We start from the raw sequence: 16629 nt of genomic DNA on the forward strand, positions 1-16629 counted from the left end.
AGATTTATTGAAAGATTTTCTCAAGTATTACCCCTATCACAAGATTTTTAAAGAAGGGGTCAAATTTGTTTGGAGTGCAGAAGCCAAAGAAGCCTTTCAGTTGCTTAAGGATCAATTTACCTCGGGACCCATTCTGTTACATCCAGAACCATCCCAATCTTTTTTTGTCGAGGCTGATGCATTGAATCTGGCTATGGGAGCAATTGTGTCCCAAAGGCATGGAGGTGCCAGTCACTTGCACCCAGTGGCCTTTTCAAAAAAATGATCCCATGTGGAGAACAACCAAACAATTATGGATAGCAAGCTTCCTGCCCTCAAATCCACTTTTGCTGAGTGGCGGAACTATCTGATGGGAGCGAGGCATACTATTACAGTGTTTATTGGCCATCACAACTTACTCTTTCGTAAGTCAACCAAGACTATTACACCAAGAAAGTTAAGTTGGTCTCTGTTGTTTGCTGACTAGGATTATGTCGTGACCTTTAAACCAGGCAGATTAAATGGAAAGGCAGATGCTTTATCATGTCACTTTCCCAGAAGTGAGCAAGTTATTGAACTGGGTCCTAGACCTCTGATTTCTGAGGAGCATTGCATCCCAGTAAGCACTTTTGAAAGAAAGGATCTACTTCTAGAAGTTCAACAGAGTTTGTCGAAGGAACAAGCAGCGAATTGGGCTTGACAGGATCCTGCTCAAATTATTAAGGCGGGATTGCCTTACATGGGCACAAGTTTATTTATTTCTTTAGAGAAGTTGCGCAAAGGAGTTCTTAAAGACTGTTAAAAGTCTGTGTTGACTGGGCAACCTGGATTTTGGAAGACATTTGAATATGCTGAGAGAAGGCTGGTGGAAGTCGATAAGAGAAGACACTTTAAACTTTGCAAAGACAAGTGCTTTTTCGGAAGGGCTTTTTCAAAAGGGCTGGATGTGGTGATCAGAAGTGATGCTGGACCCGCTCGTGTTTGGATTGTGTTGGACACAGTAGAAGCTTTGTCCCACTTTAACAACAGTGACACAATTGGATTTTTGTTTCTAAGTGCCACGGCTCCTCCTCTTACTCCCAGAAGCCCATATACAGCAAGGGCACACACTTTTGCGCGCATGCTTTTTCGGAAGGGCTTTTTCAAAAGGGCTGTCTGTAGCTGTCAGAAGTGATGCTGGACGCCGCTCATGTTTGTATTTTTTTGGACACAGTAGAAGCTTTGTCCCACTTTAACAACAGTACGCCAGAGGCAAAGAAGTTGTACTTCTGACTAACTTTAAAGTTGCATTGTAACTCTGACTTCTTGTTTTATTTCACCCGCTAGGTGACACAATTGGATTTTTGTTTAAAAGTGCCACGGCTCCTCCTCTTACTCCCAGAAGCCCATATACAGCAAAGGCACGGGTTTTTGCGCGTCCGCTTTTTCAGAAGGGCTTTTTCAAAAGGACTGTCTGTGGCTGTCTTGGGCGGGATTGGTGGAGTTTTGGTGCACTTTACTGCTACTTTAATTTTAAAAGATTTTTTTTCAAGCTATAACAAATATTTATCTGATATTATCTCGGTTTGAGAGAATAGAGAACTATTAACGGTGCAAAAGAACTAGTGTCGCATACAACATTTTTATATAAAATTTTTATATAACACATTGAGCTGTTTACTGTAAAAAATACTGCGACACTCGTGTTTTACATTGAATGGTTAATTTGAAGCTAGTGCAGAAATAAACACTGCAATATCCACTTTTTTCAGTGAATTCTTGTTTCAAGGTCACTCCAAATAGCGGAATGACATTGAGACCTTATTCATTGAAATCGGGGATGCCTGCTTTGGGAAATGGGGCCTCCGCCATAGCAATGACCACTCCTAATCAAAAAAATGTTGTGGGCCAATTTTTTAAAAAGAAAATGGCAGCGAAATTGTTGCGACGTTCAAAGTCAATTGGTGCAGATATTCGCTCATATTGCAGCTCCAATGGGGCCTCTCCCAAGCCAGTGGATGTGGTTGAAATTAGTTTGAAGGACCCTAGCATGCTGCAATTAGAGAACGGAAATGAGATTCCTATGGCTAAAAAGGTAAAACCGACGCGAAATGTGAATCATGGCGATGACAAAGTGGTGTCAGATACGACGATTGATGCAGTGTTAAGTCTATGCAATCCCAGCGCAATGGTCAATCTCAGTGATCAAACAATCCGTCTTAATGAACAAAAATTATGCACAGTAGCATCTCAGAAGGCCCTAATAGATGCATATCAAGAATTGAGAGTGACAGGGCAAGTTGACAATGAGGCATTGGACTCTATGGATCAATCAAATGACCTTGATAAAGACTCTGATGAGATTGTGTTTGCCCATTCCAATATGGGGGACTTAATGGAAATAAATGAAGCTTTTAGGGGTGATTTTGCTGATGAAATAACATCTCCTATACTGAGCGATAGTATCCTTCGACAGAAGGCTCTGAACAATGGTTGCAAATTACAATCTTTAGACATGTCTCATTATTCAATTCTTCAGTTACAATCCCACTCCTCTTCCTTCATTCCTCCAACACCACAATGTTTCAATCTGGTGTTAAGTACTCAGGAAGTTACTTTTCAACTCGACCCAGCATATCAAGATCAGGGCGCGCTTTGCAATATAGAGGCGAAAAACCATATCCTAACAGCTATGAATACAGCCCTTTTTACTGCTGTTCGAGACAATGGACCATAAACTTAACCATCAGACAACGACTCTTAATCAACTAATGGACTTCGTCAAACGAAGTAATCAAGATAGCAATGTAGCTCTAACTCAGATGTACGAGATCTTCAGATATTGTGAACAGACAAGTGCAGGTACACAAACCATGAGTGAGGATCGAGTGGAATATTCACACCCAAATTTCATCTCGACGGAGATCACCAGCATAGTGAATTAAACGGTGCTTGCTCAACACATAATTGAAGGCAATAAAAGCAATTTAACCCCGAAATTGAAACAACAGAACAGAACAGAGCAAGTAACTGATGGAGAACTGAACTCTGCTGGCCCAAGGGAGCCAGTTTCTGTTGAACTTTGCGTGTGTAGAGGAAACAAAACAAACAACTGCACCGTTTCATTTAATATTTTCTCCAAGGAAAGAGCTTCTCAATCTGGGGAATTTACAGCAGTGAAAACCAATGCTAAAGAGACATCAAACCGCAGGAAAAAAATGGCTCCAACGAGGACCAAAACTAAATCCAGAGGTAAAGCAAAGAAATTCATCAAGATGTTGTCTGTACCATGTAAAGAGAATCCACCTAGGCAAACAGTTTCAAACACAACCGTTAAACAATCTGCAGACAATAACAAACAAATGTTATCACAGGCTACGGCAGAGGTGACAAAAAATGCGTCTGTGCCGGTGGAGGTGACTAACAATGATCCACTGGTGAATGACAATGTTATTACCCCTGCAGTTCCTGAAGTACCGCATCAATATAAGAGTTTATTGCTGCTGCAATCGATTTACAGAAGATGAAACAAGTAACAACAATAGCTATGATCGACTCACAAGTAAAGATTGTTCCTGTAGGTGGATTTAAACAATCTACTCATTTTGGAAACATTAACATGACCAATGAAGAAATATGTGACGATATAAAGACATCTGTTACTCAATATTTCTTAAACAGCCAAAATACATCTACTTCTAATTGAACTAAAAACCCTGAGCCCATGGAGCTTTTGTCTTACCAACCAACCCTACAAGGGCCTGTAGCTCTAGCATCTACAGCAATGCTGACCTCCTCCTATATCTCAAACAAGACACAAAACATCCTGGTGCAGAAACCTATAATCACGCCACGAAAAATCGTGAGTAAATCAGGGATTTTGGTTAATAAAGAACAATGTTACAAAAATTGTTATCGCCTAATAATAGGCTGTTGAGATTTTCCATACCCGAAGTTTGACCTTAATCGAGCAAGCGTCCTGAATATCTGCAGGGATATCCCCAAGTTGAGCAACATAGCCTCAAGTGACATAGATGTAGTTGAGTTTTTGGATGAGTGTGACTTGACCAATGCTCCAATATATATACAATCTGGAGAAATAACAAATATGATCTGGGATGAACAAGCGACAATGTATACCCTGCTCCAAGAACATCAAGGCTTGGAAAGCTTTACCAAGCAAATGTCATCTAACAGACCGCTAGAAATATATGGAGCGGAAAAAAGTAAAAATGTCTCCTTTCAATCCAGTCAGTTTGCTACAAATCAGTCAAAGCTAATAATGGATCAGCACCAGGCATAACAATGCGAGAGGCAAGCAACTGTTAAGTTAATCTCATGGAATACTTGTGGCTTTACACATTTTGTTAATTCCAGTGCATCTACTTTGAATGACTATGACTTAGTGATTCCGCAGGAAACTTGGCTGACCCAGACCCGATTTGGGATGGGTATGATATAACCATGATTCCTGCGTGAACTCAACCGAGAGGCCGCCCGATGGCAGGTTTATTGGTTGCCACGAAAATTACCAGTAACTTCACCATGGAACTATATCCATCTTCTACTCCATTTATTTTAATTGTAAAACTGACAAGGGATACTTACAAATTAGTGATTGTCAATGTTATTGGGGCAGATCTCACTTACAACCTGATTATTTTTTCGCCCACATTTTGCATAATTTGGACGTCATTATGATGAGAAAAGACACTGATTTCATAATGATTGTTGGAGATTTAAATCTTCATTTATTTCCCGAAGGGAATGAAAAATACAGTCAGAAGGAAGGTATTTGGTCCAGTGTGATGAAGGACAGGCAACTAATAATGCTAAATGGCTCCACTTATGGAGACATCCCTGCCAACTATACATGGCACCGAAGTCCGATCAAGCAATAATTGAATATATCTACACTACATCAATGACTATCAAGGAGTCAGATCTAAGTGACCATAGTCAATTGTGCTTGACTTGGAATTGGAGATGTTCAAACAATGAAGAAACAAGGGATCTCTATAACTGTTGTGGCCAGTAACTCTAGGAATCGCTTGAGGTGGTGTGAATCAACTTTGATGGAATTCAATAATCTCTGAAAGTTCAGAGGGGGGAATGCTATACAACATCTATGCAAACATTTGTGGAGGTTGTGCCTTAGTTTTAGAGACAATCCTTTAAACACTCACATATTTCTGATCATGCTATAAAAGATAAGAAAACCATTTTGAGACGATCAATCACTTCGTGAGTTGAGCCATCTTGTGTTACCAATAAGGGTTATAGAATCCAAACGTCTTAAATTAACATACAAGAACTGGGTTTGTGGGAGGAAAGCTATTCAACTACAGCACGGCAGCGAACAAATGCTGTCAAACATTGCAATTAAATCAACAGCAAATATATGGATGCTTCTAAATAAATCAATATATAAATCACAGGACTCAGTTCAGGTAAATCCAATTTCAGAAGTGATCTGGATGGAATACTATCGTAACATGTATGTCTCCCCACTTTCTCAATGTCATCTGCAAATATATGACCAAAATTGGACACATGATATACAATTTGATAGGGATGATCTTTTGTATTTTATTTCAAAATTGAGTATGTCTAGATCACCTGGACCAGATGGACTGAATAATAGTATGTTGAAAAGAAATCTGATTATATGGGCATCTATACTGAAACAAATTTTCAGGGAGGTGATGTGGAAGGGCTAAATTCCCGATTCCTGGAGGAAATCATTTATAATCCCCTTGTATAAAAAGGGGGACAGACAAAACCCAGGAGCTTATAGACCAATAGCCCACCTGGATTGTCCAGGTGAAGTCTTTGCCTACATGATCCTTAAAGAATGTAATCAGTGGCAGACTGACCAAGATTTTCGAGATCCCAAGCAAACAGGCTTCATTCCAGATTTGGGTACCAGCATTAATTTGTTTGTTTTAAATGCTCTCATTGCTAGCAGTCAACAGTAAAAAACACCCATGTATGTAGCCTTTGTATACTTTAGGACTGCATTTGATTCGGTCCCGAGAGAGTTGTTATTCAAAAAGTTGATGGACCGTAATTGCCCCTGGCATATACTAAAGTGGCTCATCGATTTTCATGCTGAGATCTCAATTCAGGTTCGATTGAGCCAGGATGGTGTGCTATCTACTCCAATACCCACTGCAAGAGGGCTAAAGCAGGGATGTCTGCTTTCTGCTGCCCTCTTCAATTTATTTATTTTGGATATTGGAGTTGGTTTGAAAGAATGTGTCTTAGATTCACCAAAACTGGGGACACATATTATAAGATGGCTACTATACGCGGATGACCTCCTTTTAATTGCTAAAACACCTCGTGGTCTGCGTAATATGTTAAGCTTACTGGAGGGATATGCACAAAAAAATATGATGTAAATTAACAAAAAAAAACAAATAATGTAGTTTGGAAGTCACAAACAAATAATAGCAGCTAATGCCTGGAAGTTGTATGATACAAAGTTGTTTTCTGTTACAAACTATACTTACTTGGGAGTGAGCATTAATAATCATCATGCTGACCTACCATATGACTCAAGCCTAAAGGCCAAACTGTTAACAATAACATCTCAGGCGTGTATAATTAAAGCCAAATACTGTAAATTTTCAATTCTTCTGGTTGTAATTTACAACACACAAAAAGCCATGCCTATGTTATTATATGGGTCTGAAACTAAAAAGTGGAAAAATCAACTTTATTGGGACAGGATTGAAGGTAAGTACTGGAAAACAGTGCTTAATCTTCCTCCCTCAGTTGCAATAGCCCTGATAAGGCACGAAATAGGCCTAATTTCTATGCAAGGGCATTATAAATGGACGATATGTTCCTTGTATCGTAAATGTTTGGACAATACGACACATAATGGTTTGTTAGGCGTAGTAGCAGATTATGTTGGAAACTCGAATGGCAATTTTGTCAAATGCTGTAAATCTAAAGTGGAGGAGTTCTTGATTGATGCGGATATTACTAAAGAATTACTGCTTACAACTCCTAATAAAGCAAAGGTCAAACTATGGGAATTTGATTGGATTACAAATAGAAACCAACGTGCGAAGTATAAAGACTTTGCAAAAAATCCATTCATAGCTAAGCTATATGGGACTATTGAACCCTATTTGGTTAAATTACCAAATATACATCACCGTTCTGGACTCCTTCGATTCATATTAAACTTGTGGCATACTAGGGAGATCTTGATGAGGTGGTATCCAACTGTCTGTGTAAACAAATTGTGTCGTTATTGTCAAAAGTCGAAAGAAACTCTTGAGCATATTATGGTGCATTGTCCCAAGTTGTCATACATCAGATCTACGCACTTTGGAAAATATTTTGAAGGATATCGAACATTAGATGATCAGAAGCTATAGTGTTATCTATTTAACCTACTGTCAAGATTAATAGGCTATGCAATAATGAATTACTTGAAGGCAGTACATTTGGAGCCTAGTGACAAAGATATTGTTGTAGCAAATAAGAGCCAACTGAGAAATGAAGAGAAATGCTGATTGAGATAGTTTTTTGAACTGTTATGCAATTTCCTTGTTTTTTTGTTGTTTAGTGACGTAAAAGGTTGAATTTTAATCTTGTATATTGTAAATCAACAATGTAAAATGTGGATGAATTGTAAAAATGAAATGTATTTTTATGTTTTGTATAATTTAAAAGGTTGAAATATTCAGCCAAATCAAATAAAAATAAATAAAAAAAGAGATGTGAAGTCTGTGCCCTGCTAAAGAGTATGGTAGGAAAACCTGTTGGTCTTTTCAAACCTTTTACCATTCCACCATATTCCTGGCACACCATCTCCCTGGATTTTGTTGTCGATCTCCCAAAAGACCAAGATTGCTCTCCAATTTTAGTGGTTGTTGATCATCTGACTAAGGAGGGACACTTTATTCCTATCATGGGGGAGGTTACAGCAGTTTACCTAGCTCAAAGTTGTTTCTATAGGGGGTGGTCAGACTACAGAGTCTTCCTAACCAGTTGATTTCTGACAGGAGGTCACAGTTTGTATCCAGGTTCTGGAGGGCATTTTGTAAGGACCTGGGGGTAGAGGTACAATTGTCCTCAGGCTATCATCCTGAGACCAATATACAAATGGAACGTGTTAATCAAGAGTTGGAGAAGTATCTCCAGTATTACTTGCAAGTTGGCAAGAGTTGGGTTGAGTTTGCTTGTAATAGATTCTACATTTATGTCCCCTTTCTTTTGCAGTCATGGTTTTCATCTACGTTTCCTCAGGGAGGAGTCGAATAACTCAGCTGTGGAGGAAAGATTACAGGCTATGAAGTTAGGACTCGAGAAAGCAATGAGTGCCTTACAAGTGAGCAAATCTAACTATAAGAGGTTTGCGGACAAGAAACACAGGGCAAGTCCAGTATATTCTTCAGGAGATTGGGTTTGTCTTTCCACAAAGTGCTTAAGGTTAAAGGGAAGGAACTAGTTTAGCCCCAGATTTGTTGGACCTTTTGAAATTGAGAAGATGATTAACCCAGCAGCAGTCATACTCAAACTACCTTCTAGTTTAAAGGTCTGCCCTATCTTTCACGTGAGTTTACTGAAACATTTAGTTAAGGGAACCCGGCCAGGAACATTCCCTCTTTCAATAATTTTGGATGATGGAATATGAAGTAAGAGCTATTCTGGATTCCAGGAGGGTTACTGGAAGGTTGCAATACAGTTGCAGCAAGGGTTATGGTCCTGAAGAACGATCTTGGGAATCTGCTCATGATGCCCATGCCCCACAGTTAGTGGCTAGATTTCACAGGAGACATCCAACTACACCTGACCATGGGTCAGGGCTTGGAAGAGGTGATACTATCAGGTATGCTAGGCTAAAGCACAAACACTAGTTTGGTGGTTGCACTACACAGGATGGGTATCATCTTGGAAGGGTTTATTGTAGATTTGTTGTGGGAATCAGTTTGTGTTGGCATAGGCCTTAACTAAGATGTTCAAAAGCCTTATAATGTCCCAAGCCAACATGGTGGAGGTGGAACTGAGAACTGATTGGCTCACCCTCTGAACTTAGGAATGCTGTCCCGTGTTCTGAACTGCCTTTCATTTTTTAAGCCAAGCAGGAAGGTCCTGTCTAGAAGATAATTGTGAACTTTGAGCCTATGGAATTGCCAGTTTGTGAAAAGGATCTTCAGGGCAGAGAGAATTCAAGGTATAGACACTACGTGGGACATGGGAGTAACATGGTGGGGTACAGCGCTTCATGAGCGAGTGGAATTTTACACAAATAAAATAGACAGTATTTCATTAAAAGCCTCTGTGCCGCTCTGCTTGTCATTTCCAAGCACCAACACTAAAAGAAAAACTTTCAACAACAGAACTTATCTCGTGTAGGAGCTTGGTAACTAACTCCCATCAGCGATCGAGATGCAGGGCTCATTTCAGTCTCAGAATCTCAGAATACGTTTTACGTGTGCACACTCTTTGGACACTGATCTATTAAAATAAAGAGGAGCATGTGAAGCTTTCTCGTTACGCTCTTCAAATTCAGTATTTACTGTTTGAAGAAACTCGTGACTGTGTACGTGATGCAAGCGTGAAGTTCAGATGCTTTTCTGAAATGTTTCTTGTTGTGAGAGCAGTGTCTCTCTTCTATGCAGTGGTATTGGCACAAGCACAGAATCATAGAGCAGCATATCTGATCCCCTAAGCAGTAACTACCTCAACGAGAAAACAAGAAATAGAGCAGCGTCTCAAACTCTTCATGGAGAAAAAACAAGGCTTGCAAGCAATCCATTCTATATTATATAATAAAAGTCAACTGCAGAGATTATAGTTGAGATTGGTATGCTTAGTAAATAGGTTATAAGACAAAAGGAAAATCTCTTATGTTACTGGTGGCACACTTTACTATTTTCCTCTAGGCACTGAGAAGATGAATCATGGGTCCCTAACTAGGATTGGGATGGGATTTTATAGGAAGATTTAGAGTAAGCACAATGATTTACTGTTTTTGGGCCTCATCACAAGTTTGGCAGTATCCGGGCGCATATACCACTGAGCGGTATTTGTGTTAACGCTGTGAGTTGTGGCACAAACAACGCCCCATCACGAGTTGTCAGGCACGAGCACATGGACCGGGCATTAACGCAAATAGCATTTAGCGGTAATAGTGGCTGAGAACCCGAAAACACTGCGTATATTGCGTTATCGACGGCATCTCGCGCTATTAGCGCGCCCTACTAGCGTGTGCTGATAGTGCAGCGGGAAATGCGTCACTCTCACAACGGGAAACAAAGCAGCAGCCATTTTGGAAATCACAATCCACCCAAAATCGGAGCCCCACAATCCACACCAACAAACCTCCAAAAATGTCTCAGGAGCGTGTGAGGGGCAAGTCAGCCCTGGACAGGGTGCGCAAACTTACGTTTTCTGACTCAGAACTGACAATATTGGTGGAGGAGGTCATTTCTGACCAGAATTAGCTCTTTGGTCCCCAACAAAAAAAGATGGGCTCACAGCGGTGTAACCACATCTGCACAGACATCAGCAAGAAGGTCACTGTGATGGGCCGTGTTCAAAGGGATGGAGAGGACTGCCGCAAGCGATTTAACGACCTGCGGGTCTGTCTCCGGGGCCTCCTGGCACAGCATAGGAGTAAGGCCATAGCGACTGGTGGAGGGCCACCACCACCATAGCTGACACCATGGGAGAAGCAGTGCACTACCCTCATTGACATGTCATCCATTGAGGGAGTGGGAGGAGCTGAGGCAGGCACTGGCACCCAGGAGGCTGGAGGTGAGTCACCCCCCTTGTAAATTGCATTGTAAATAGGCCACCACTCCATCCCTAGTGTGAATGTCTGACAGCCGGGCACTTTGAGTGGGTGCAGTGCGCATGATCGACCACAGCCACCCACGACTGCACCCTTGTACCAGTGCACCTAGGCGACCCCAGGGATCCAGAGTTGTGAGTAGGGCAGCCAATGGACACACACAAGCACCATGGCACACACATCCATGGCGGGAGCACAGCAACATCGGCTGGCCGTGTGTAGTAACAACCCCCCTCACTGACTGTGGCATAACAGCTGTGCATTTGCGTCATATTCATACAAATGCTATTCCAACGATTCTGAACTGTGTCCCCCCCACGTAGTATGCCCCAGTAATACCAACATCATGAATACTAAACAGGTCAGGCCCAAGCATGATTGAAACTGTCCTGTACAACCCTCCCCCTGTAAGCCTTGAAATGCATGAAAATAATTTGAGGTGCCCTGTCCTCATTCCATACCCTATGTACCCTACAGGGACGCAGGCATCATCTGAGTGCAACGTGGATGATGAGGACGCAGGACCATCCTGACGTCTGCCCAGATGCACCTCCACCAGCACTACCACTCCGCCAAGAGCCCGGCAGGATACGCCAAGACGGAGGAAGCCACCCAACCCACCGCACCAGGGGCTCACCACCTCAGCGCCCTCAAGACACCAGGGGCTCACCACCTAAGCACCCCCAAGACACCAGGGGCTCACCACCTAAGCGCCCCCAAGACACCAGGGGCTCACTGCCTCAGTGCCACCAGGGGCTCACCACCTTGGTGCACACAAGCCACGAGGGCCGCCTCACCAAGCCCATCCCAAGCCACCGCGGGCTCGCAGGATGTTGAAGTTGTCACGAGTGCAACTGCTCCAGAGGAGGGTGCCTCATCCTGGGAAGAGCAGCATGCTGTACCTGTCTTAACACCAATCCACAGTCCAGTGCAGCAAATGGACACACCCAAAGGGACCCCTGAGCATGTTGAGAGTCCCAGCCACAGTCCACATGTCTGTGCATGCCACTGCCACGCTCACACACCAGTGGCAGATGAGGACACACCCTCATATGGGTCACCTGCTGGCAGCCCCTCCATCCATGGCAGCTCCCCAGAAAGGCCAGCACCACAAGCAACAGCAGCCCCACTACCCCGCGTAGACATGCCAGGCACAGCAGTCCCCACCCCCAGGACACAAGGAACAGGTCTGGCCAATGTAGTCAAAGCATGCCTGGATGTGATGGAGGCACGCCAGATGAGGATAGAGGGCATGGCCAGCGAACACAACCGCCACATCAAGGCCATTAACAAAGCAATTAGGGGGGCTGCCAAAACCATGGCGCACCACAATACCCACACACGTAAAGCTGTAGAGGGATGTACTGCAGCACTCATGGGGTTTGACCAGCGAGTGCGTGAACTATGTGAGGTGCAATCTTCGCATGCAGAACAGATGCGTGAGGCAAATAATCTTCTCTGCCGGCAGCTGCAGCTGGCAGCATCAGTGCCATCCACCTCAACAACCCCCACACAGGGCTCCCTACAGGGGTCACCCAGGCGTCAGTCACTGCAGCATTCACAACGGCGCTCACCTGAAGTCAGAGCATGTGGAAAGCGACAACGTCCTTGTTAGATGGACAATGCACTGTTGCCCTGAGGGCCGGGCACATGGACCCATATGCACTGTGTTGGGAGAGGAGGCTATGTGTGCTGGGGAGTTGGTGGGGGGATGTATGCTGGGGAGTTGGTGGGGGAGGGGGTATGTGTGCTGGGGAGTTGGTGGGGCGAGGGTTTAGTTTCACCTTAATTAAAGCCCAGTCAAACATGACAGAACGCTCAGACATTCATGATTGTGTACAAGTGTTATTTATTTTACAAGTGCTATTCGTGACATGTGCCCATCCAACAAATCAGAAAAGATTCTTAATCAATGCCTGTCTGGCCAACCTCTCTTCCCTCACCCCATCCCTGTGTGCATTAGCCCCGGCAACAGGCACATGGTCATCATTACTCCCATCCCCTGGGTGTTGCCTGTCAGCATCAGAGGGTAGTGGCACATTACTATGGCAGCAGATGTTGTGCAACATGGCACAGGTGAATACAAACTTGCCAACTTTATCTGGCGCATACATCTTTGACCCTCCATTACGGTCCAGGCACCGGAACCATGCCTTCAACAAACCAAATGTCCTTTCTACACATATGGGAGTATGACTGTGGGCATTGTTATATGCCAGCTCTGTCAGAGTTTGTGGATTCCTCAGAGGGGTCATCAGTCATGTGAGCTGCGGGTATCCTGAATCGCCTCATGGGATGAAATGTGTACATGAGGCCTAGGTTGCTTCACTGGGTGTGCAAGGAATAAGCATCAATACACTATGCACTGTGGTCATCTTTGTGTGCAACAGGGACCTGCAATGTGATTGGCTGATTGGTATTCATCCATTGAAGTGGGAGAATGGAAGACCAGGCTCCCGTCCTTCACCTCTCGCGCTTGGCCTAAAGGGTCACGACCCAGACACCCGCCACGAGAAGAGTATGCCCATCTACCAGACGACCAAATACCCTGGTACAGGAACATACGGATGTGTCCATCTGCCTGCCCAGCAGCCCGCACTAGCCATGCCGACACCTGCGGCCCGGATCAACTAGACTAAAACCTACACGTCGTTAGAGATGCCATGACGACCTAGCCAACGGTCAGCACACCTGTACAAATATACACACTGGACACTCCCGCACCAATCTACACGAAGAATATATTCAGTGCTATGACGTAGGCGACAGACATACTCACGGACGTGCATCTTTATTATTTTCCACATAGGCTTTCAAAATGCAGAAACGCAAGACGCATCGTGAACTCATCTAAAAGAGCTTGCTTACGCTTCTCCTAAAACCAGGTGCCACAATGAGAAATATAATGAAGACACGATACTGGTCATAAGACAATATGGTACTGTAACCTAAAGCGCCTGTGCACCAAACGGCTCCACTTATACACCAGGCCTAAGTAGGCCGCAAGCAAGAGCTTCCATGGACGTTAAAAGAACAAGAGTCAGGTTGCTGATCCTGCAGAATGAGCCCGGCGAAGCAACCAGCCAAGGTCGCAATGTTGCCAACCCACATTCCGAGAGCAAACCGTCAAGGGCACGATGTTACAACCTCGTACGCCGCACACCAACGTTAAAGTCACACCTGCAAATTAAACCAGGCAGACAGTGGAAAAACAATATTAATTGTGCAGAATTCTGCCTCAAACACGGTCCCACCTCACGTGACCAAGCCGAACCTGACAGGATGCCAAGCCCAGGAGGAAGAAAGCGTCTGGATCCCTCGTTACAAGACATAGGCAGATACAATTAAAAGGCTCAATGGACATCTGCGACAGTGGGAGTAGTCGGCCTTCCAGCTATGAATAAGTCCTCACATTGTCTGCACGTACCCATAGTGAAACATTGTTGCAAATGACAGGTACACCGAGAGCTGGGAACAGCGATGGTCCCAGGCTGGGAAGCTCGCGGGCGCACCAATCAGAACATGGGGCTCCTATCACTGACGCCATTAACTTTAACCAATCATCAGGGGTCTTCATGTAACAATTCTCATGTATCTCATTGTAGGGACAACCCAGATATATCACCTGACTAACCCTTGTCCACTAACATTGTTCTCTATACGTGTGCTATACTAACCCTACCACTCGAGCAACCAATTAAGAGTGGCGATAGGTTTTTTGCTAACTTTCCAAGGTGACGCAAGTAGCGCGTCATAATAAGGTAAAAAGGGCCTGCGAGCCCTACGATTGTGTGTGTGTCAGGACGGACGCGTACGCTCCTTGACCCATCCCTGCCGTTTTTGCCTAATAAACAGCAGAGTCACCTTGCTTCTTGCGTGTGTCTCATACTCTATCTCATCTGGGATATACGGGAGGAGTTGGGGCCTCCCTGCCCGGAGGTCTGCGGACGGCCCGGCCGACCCCGGCAGAATTTCCCCCCGACAAGTTGGAGGCACTGCTGAGATCTGTTTAAGATCCGCCTTTTTATTTTTTTTTACTTTTTCCAGGCACTCCCGCTGCGAGGAGGCCCGGCGGCGCGGCCCCCTCTGCCGTTGCCCCCTTCTGAGGACTACAGGACCATCGCGGAGCTGCGAGAAGACCGGACAGCGCAATCCGGATATTGGCCCTCGGGAGCCGGTTGAGAAGTATCCCGCCCGCGGTTGGCGAGTGTCCAGATGTGGTCCAGACGAGGGGAGGTGGCGAGCCGCTTGGAGGGGTGCATGCAGTCGAGCGGCCCCGCATCAAGAGAACTTGGTGAGCATGACACGCACAACAAGCAATGCGAAATTGTGAGGGAGGGGGGAGGAATTAAATAAGGGAGGAGGGAGGTGTTGCACAGGTGCGCGGCGAAGGTTTGACAATCTAGTGTTGGCAATGGAATGAATGGTAGTGGAACGAGTGCAAGAGCAGTCGGCTACGTCACGCGAGAGAGGGGGCGGAGCACGAAAACATCACGTGTGGCCGCTCGTAGACACTGATTGGCCTAGGTCGCGACTACGTGTAAGGATGGGTGTGTGTGGTTTCCTACGATTTGGCATTTATTGATCAATGAGTAGATGAGGATCCCTATTGTTGGAGCAAGAAACTCGATAGGTAGATGACGTTTCCCTGTAGGCGGTAGCTAGTTAGTTGCCCAATACGGAAGATAATTGGCTGGTTAAGCCCTCCTGTTGAGGGGCGTATCACACGCGAGGCGACGCAGCGTGCGCAGTCCAATTATATTATTGATTTGATTACCTTGTTCCAGGAGTGACAGGAAGACAGCTGTAGGGTTAACGGGGGTAGATTGCAAGTGTATTTTGAACTTAAAGAATATATGAAGAACTTACCAGTAGCTCGAAGAGATCGGTGACGTCACCAGTAGGGCTTTCATAGGATATCGCGAGCACAAGGCACCTTCGTTTTAAGAGTGGTGGGGAAGAGAAATATGGTAAGGGAGTGGAAATGGAGATAAACGGTAAATGAGTTGATCAGGGAAAGGAGAAAGGGGGGCGTGGCTGCGCACGGAGAACGCCGGCCACGGCAAGTGTAAAAGGGGGAGGAGCACGTGAAAACAGGACGACTGTATAAGAGCGTCATAAGGGGTACGCAGCCGCAGGGGGCTACGTGCGCCTCGGCCGCAGGGGGCCGTAAGGGTGTTGTATAAAGAAAGAAAGACAGAAGGGAATATACAAATGTAAAACACCATATTTTTTATAATTTTTATTAGCGGATTGTCGTAAGTCCCCAAACTTACGGGGCCAGGTAAACAATATAAGGTTGTATATTGTAAACTGCTAGTGAGATAAACTGCTACCAGATAGGGGAAGGGTAACAAGTGGAGCGCTACTATGTCATACGGGACAGGGTCGGGAGGGTGGGGGAACACCCTCACTACCCCACTACAACACATATGCACAACACTGCCACCCCATAGGGAGAAACTAATTAAGTACAGCATAGAATGGACCCAGGGGACGGATAACAAAATGCTAACACCGTGGCCGCCTAATGGTAGCTTCGATCCATATGCCCAACATTCACTGCTAAACCATCTGCACAATACATACAAGGGGAAGAAGTTGGCAAACCATGTGGAGGTGTTTAACCTATGGAGGATGTTCCAGGGGTCCCGACCAGGACCAAATGGAATGTTCACTATGGGGGAAAAACCGGAAGAAAAAGAGATTAAGGAGGAAGGAGAGGATGGGAAAAAGGGGAGTGAAAGCAGAAAGAACACGGGGAACGGAGAAGGAGGAGAAAAGAATAATAAATTAGATGACATAAAAAAGGAACCGAGCAACGAGATACCCATAACACAGGAAGTGAAAAC

Source organism: Ambystoma mexicanum, chromosome 9, assembly GCF_040938575.1.
Source record: "Ambystoma mexicanum isolate Mex_15411 chromosome 9, UKY_AmexF1_1, whole genome shotgun sequence".
Lineage (NCBI taxonomy): Eukaryota > Metazoa > Chordata > Amphibia > Caudata > Ambystomatidae > Ambystoma > Ambystoma mexicanum.